The following is a 6,125-nucleotide window of genomic DNA, read 5'->3' as shown; positions in this document are numbered from 1 at the left end:
GGATAAGACCAAGATAAAGCAGGACCTATGCAACAAGAGTTGTAGTTTTTGGGTCTGATAAGGTCAGCGAAATCCCCTCAGGATTTATCCCGAGATCCTGTACCTCAGATTGTAGACCCTTTGTCAGTGTCAGCCATGTGGATGAGTCATGGCCATTGCTTGGCCAATGTGCTCTCTGTGAAAGCCTGAGAGAATGTTTTCTCTCCACAAAATGTAAATTTAAGCCATCCATGCAGGAAGCTGATGCAGGAAGTAACTCCATGTTATTCTATATCATGCTGTGGCTTTGCATAAGTTTTGTGTAGAGAACAGTTGTTTCAGCAGGCCTCAGTCTGCTACTCTTATCAAGGCATGGCTGCAACAGTAGCTTGCATGTGGCACATTGATTTCAAAGAATTATCAGTCATTTTAAAACTGCTACAGAGGGACTCTCTGTGCACAAACTGTTTTTATATGTTATGTGATTTTTGTTAAATATCTGCTTTCCATCTGAAAATGGGGATTTTTTGATATAGTCTAGATAGAAGATGCCTATGTGAAGAGCACACAATAAAAATTCTGGATGCCTAATCTCTTATGAGCTTTCTAAGTAGACAACAGATAGTTTTCTGTCACAATTTATTGCTGAGGGAATCCAGTGAATGCTTTTAGAATATTACATTTGGTGACCTTGGACTTTTCCCGTTCCTTTTTCCTTTGATTTTGCCTTGAGTCCTCTCTGTTACATTTATCTGTGCCTGTTACTACAGGTTGAGTTCTACAAGTCCCCTTTGTGCATGAGCAAACCTCTTGCCAGTACTCAGTACACACCTAGGGAATTTCTGCTTAGACATCTTTTCCCTTTCTCCAATGGCCATGGATCTTCTCCTTGTGACAATGTGAAGATCAGTTCTGCTTTTGAAAAGCAATAGCCTATAAATAGGAAATAATTTAGAAATTGAGTTCTTTGCACAGATTCCACTGCCCCTAAATGTGAAGAAAAGTACAGCTTCCTAAGTCCCACATGGAAGCTGGCACACTTCTGTGATCTTAAAGCCCTTGGGAGTTTAGGGCAGGAAGACTGGTACAAGTTGGAAGATAGCCTGGGCTACACAGACAGCTAAGGATAGCCTGAACTACATAATAGGACCTTGTATTACAAAACAAATTAATGAGCAAGCAAACTAAAGAATACGAAGAGGAAGAAGAAGAAACGGTGCACTAAATGGATTCATTTGGGAGTTGTCAGTAACAAAAATCCATTTTTATATTCATAAATATCTTGGAATCTCTGACTGTAAGATTAAATAACATTATATTCTGAAGTGATCAGTATCTTAGATTGCAAACAAGATTTCATGAAGACTTCACATCTCACCTTAAAAGAGTACAAGAAACTGATCTCTTTGTCTTTCATTTCTCCTCGTCCTTTTAAAATCTTCTTCCAAGGGTAAAATTCAGTTTATTGAGAGGATGGTCATGGTCTACAATTTTCGGATTTGGTCTAGATTTTGTAATCTAATTATAAATCTTGTACCTATGGTTAAAGCTCACAAATGTACAGTTACCACACTTTCTCATTTTGTAGACTCTCCTTGATGCTACAGTTATGAGTGATTACACTACTTTAGCCAAAGGAACACAGTTGTTTTGCTAGATAGTTCTTCCTTGTATTCAAATATCGTGATTGTGTGGGAAGTCATAAACAATATCATGGTCCAGTACCAAAGAACCGGGTGCTAGGCCAAATAGGCAGCAACCTCTCATCCCTCAGAAACTGAAGAGGAAGGGTCTTCTAAAAGACTCAAAAGCCAAAATCCACATATACCTAGAAGACAAAAGCCACATATATGTAGAAGACATCTCAGAGAAATAGTCATTTTGAAGGAAGTCTTGATACTAGTAACAAAGCTACCTGCCATAATCAATTTATAAGCAAGATGCAACCCCAGATATTCACCTCACCCAAAGCAAACCCAGGGGGTACTGAGGCAGCAGAAATAAAAACCCTCCAGCTGTACCTTCTGAAATGGTAGCAGTGGAAGTAACAATGCAGATGAATGACATTCTAGAAAATAACATATCAGAAGTAATTTCACAGTTACCAAAAGAGATGATGACCATAATGAAGGATGTGCTTAATGCATCTAGGGTAGGTACAGCAAAAAAAAATGAAAAAGGAAAGTTATGGAGACTATGAAGGTCTAACAAAGGAAAAAAAACTAGGTTCCACAAGACAAATATCAATAGATATCCAGGAGATTAAAAATTTTATTCAAAATATATGCATCAGAATCAACAAATGTGTGGTCAGAATACCAGGCTTAGAAGATAGGTTGTGGTTAGCAATTATCAAATGAAAGAATTTTAAAAATAGAAAAGAACAATGAAAAATCAATCCAAGAGTTGCTAGATGATACAAAGAAAAATGACATGATTGATTGAGATCAATGAAAACTCAGAAGACACTACCAAGGACATAAAAAAACTTGTTCACAGAAGTAATGGCAGAAAACTCTAATAACATTAATAAGAAAAACACTATATAAGGCATGTAACAGTCAAGATTCCAAAAATTCAATACAGGAGTAGATTATTAAAAGCAGTTAGGGGCCAGGGAGATGGCTCAGTAGAGTAAGTGCTTCCCTGGCAAGCATAAGGGTCTGAGTTCAATCCCCGGTTCTGCCAGAGAGAGAGAGAGAGAGAGAGAGAGAGAGAGAGAGAGAGAGAGAGAGAAAACAAATAAAAATCCTATAAAGGAAAACTCATCAAAATCACACCAGAGTATCCTTTACTCAAGGAAAGTTTGAAGTACTTCAAGTCCTAAAAGAAAAAAACTCCAGCTGAGACTGTTATACCTTACAAAATTATGTTTCAAAATTGGACAATTAAGACACTCTCATGATAAAAAATACCTGAAAAAATTCATGACTGCCAAACCGTCACTCCAAAAAATTCTGAAGGATATTCTAGAAAAAAGACAATAATGACAAGATCCTAGGAATCTGAATGGAATGAATCCACCTGGCAAAGTAAGCAATTACACAGGGGGAAAAAAGGGACCCAACAACAGGAAAGTAATACCACAAGGGTAAGTCAATACATTTCAGTGATAACCATCAATGTAAATGGTCTCAATTCACCAATGAAAAGAAACTGGCAAACTAACTAGGAGAGAGTTTTGAGTATTTCACTATGACAGATATGCTAATCACCCTGATATGAGCATCACAAATTTGTATATTCTGTATGTGAAATATCAGTGTTCCATAACTTTGTAAAGATTTTTAAAGTGTATACAAAATAAACATTGAAGATATTCCCTCTTAAAACAGAAGCCTAATATGGACAGAAAAAAAAGGTGCAAAATACACATTTCATAAGATCGAACATCAGCCCAGCAATATAAAACCCAAAAAACAAAAATGACCTAAAGATATGGTCAGATCTTCCATAGGAGTTGCATCTTTGTACTAGACACTGAATCTGGGAGTTTCACACTGAGGTATATCCCTAGTCCTTTGCCATTGTATTTATTTTTGTGTATTGACACACGGTCTCACAAAGTCATTAAGTTGCCCCAGTGGGCTTTAGCATGCAATTGTATTTATTATACTGCTAGTGTGCTAGGATTATAGGTATGTACCACCCACCATACCTGGCCATTACAGATTGATTAATAGATTTTAAAAAATACATTAAAAGTGATATAACACTGTCTGTAAAGCAATGCAAACACATTAAAACTGAACAGAAAACAGGCAAAATGTTTACAAACAATAACTTATTGAATGTTAGTGACCAAAGAGAAATAAGAATTCGCATTGCTTATGAGCAAGAAAAGAAGCACAGTCAGTCTGAAAAAGATTTGCTGGCTTCTTGTTCCACACATAAAGTTAGCAGAAGACCTGGCAAGTCTAGGTAATTACATTTAAAAAATGAAAATAGATGTTAACACAAGATTTATGTGTGAAGATGTCTAAGTTTATTTTTGATAGCCTCAAACAGTTAAAAGGCACATTGATCAACTAATAAAGGTTAAGAGGTTGTAGTCAAATGCATACAGATGATTAATCGACATAAAACTATAAACTACTTTATATAAACTCATTTATATAAATGAGTCTCAAAGTGGCATTCTAAATGACAGACACAGACAAAAAGAGTATATAGTTTATAATTCAATTTATGTGAAATTAAGCAAATGTAAAATTACTGGAATAGAAAGGACATCAGTGGGTGGCAGGAGTCAAGGGGACACAGAAAGGACTCACTGGAAAACTGGAAAAGCTTCAAAGAATATTCAGGGGCAACAGAAACATTCCAAATTTTGATTTTGATGGCTGTAATCAAGGCTATCTACTTCCTAAAACTCACTGACCTGTACACTGAAAGGTGTTCAATTTTAATTTCAGTTAAACACCTCAACAAAAGTGACCAGTATTAAAACAAGTTAAAAAAAAAATGTACTGTGCTCAGGTCTGCTCACCCACGGAGACAAGGTGGCTGTAGATCTCCAGCATCACATCTCTGTACAGGGTCCTCTGGGCGGGCCCATGTGCCGCCACTCCTCCTGGCTGAGCATGACAGTCACGTCCTCCAAAGCCACTGACACCTGGAACACACATTTCTCATCAATCTGATAGTTCAGAATGACAGGCAAGAAAGTATTTTGGGAAGCTGATTACATGAGAAGCACAACTCAGAGAAATATGATTTTCATACTCTGATTCACTTATTTTTATATTATACACATGTATTATCACTTAACGTTCTGAAGTAGCTTAATGCCTTCCTTTATGAAGTAGAATTATTTCCAACAGGATTCCTGTATATGTTTTCCATACACCACTTTACAGACTAAGCAGTCTGCAAAGCCTACACCCCAACCTAGAGATCACTGCTGGCTTAACAGAGAATAATTATTTTATAGAAGTAAAGTGGGAAAGGCCCAACACAAAAGCAAAATCCAGGAATCATAACGGAAGGAAGACACTGCTAAAATTTGGCAACACAAAAAAGCAATGTCTTTATGGCAAAATCTAAGAAGAAAAAAACCCTAGAAAATGGTACAATGTATTTAACAGAAAAAAGCTATAAAAATGTATTGGATAGGATATTTGAAATATCTATATATTAATATAAGGGGTGTGAGATAAACTGTTCAATAAAAATGAAATAGAAACAAACACACATGCATACACACAAGCATGCATGCACACCCATACACACACACACACACACACACACACACACACACCAATTCCAGTTAATTAGGAGGCTGAAGCAGGAGGACCACAACTTTAAAGCCAGCCTGGACAAACCTATCAAACCTCTCTCTCTAAATGAAAATATAAAGGGCTGGGGTTGTAGCTCATTGGTACAGCATCCCTGGGTTCAATCCCAGTACCGCAAAGGAAAGAAAAAGAGTAATTCTTTTAAGAGTTATTCTTAAAACTATCCTTTGTCATAAATCCTAAGCCCCACAGATGGCCCAACCAAACAGATACAGTGTGTTCATGAATCGTAAGACTGAGTATGATCAAGATGTTCATTCTTCCAAATTCATCTGACCTCTAGAGTAGACTCAACAGATTCAGGACAGTCAAAATCAAAATCTCAGTGAGATTTTTCAAGATATATAAACTGATTTTTAAAAATTTCCTTATAAAGAAGCAAACTATTTTTATAATACCTAAAAGAATTTTTTAAAAGAAGAGCAAAGTTGAAAGACTCAAGCTACCAGATTTCAAGATTTTTGTGAAATTAGAAATCATCAGCAATGAATGGAATCCCAAACACACATACACAGTTAATTAATGCTCCACAGTAGTAATTCATGGAAAAATTACATTGCTTTCTAGAAATGGTGCTGACAGATGGGTGTTTAAGGCAGAGAGCACAAAAATGGCAAGGGTATATTAATCGATTCCCAATACTTAGAGAACACCACCAGCAGTAACTGAGGTCTTCAGACTCTAACACTCTAGAGTGAACTGGACCATATTTGGTCTTTTTCCGATCAGAGAATTTTTTTTTTTTTTTTTTTTTTTTTTTTCAGAACCAGGGATTGAACTCAGGCCATTGGTGCTTGCCAGGGAAGTGCTTATTCTACTGAGCCATCTCCCCGGGCCACAGATCTGAGA

General features: G+C 36.6%; 1 long non-coding RNA gene across 1 annotated transcript in view; it reads right to left on the bottom strand.

The window, feature by feature from the left end:
* Positions 1 to 816: 816 nt before the first annotated feature.
* LOC111813337 overlaps positions 817 to 6,125 on the bottom strand; it is an 18,461-nt gene continuing 13,152 nt past the window's right edge. Inside the window, exons 2-3 of the long non-coding RNA XR_002818631.1 lie at positions 4,469 to 4,594; positions 817 to 912 (exon numbers count right to left, since the gene is read on the bottom strand). This is a non-coding gene — a long non-coding RNA (uncharacterized LOC111813337). The remainder of the gene's footprint in view (positions 913 to 4,468; positions 4,595 to 6,125) is intronic.

Source organism: Octodon degus, unplaced genomic scaffold (assembly GCF_000260255.1).
Source record: "Octodon degus isolate 3935 unplaced genomic scaffold, OctDeg1.0 scaffold00184, whole genome shotgun sequence".
Lineage (NCBI taxonomy): Eukaryota > Metazoa > Chordata > Mammalia > Rodentia > Octodontidae > Octodon > Octodon degus.
The sequence above is the reverse complement of the archived record's forward strand: the minus strand, read 5'-3'. Positions and strand labels throughout refer to the sequence as shown.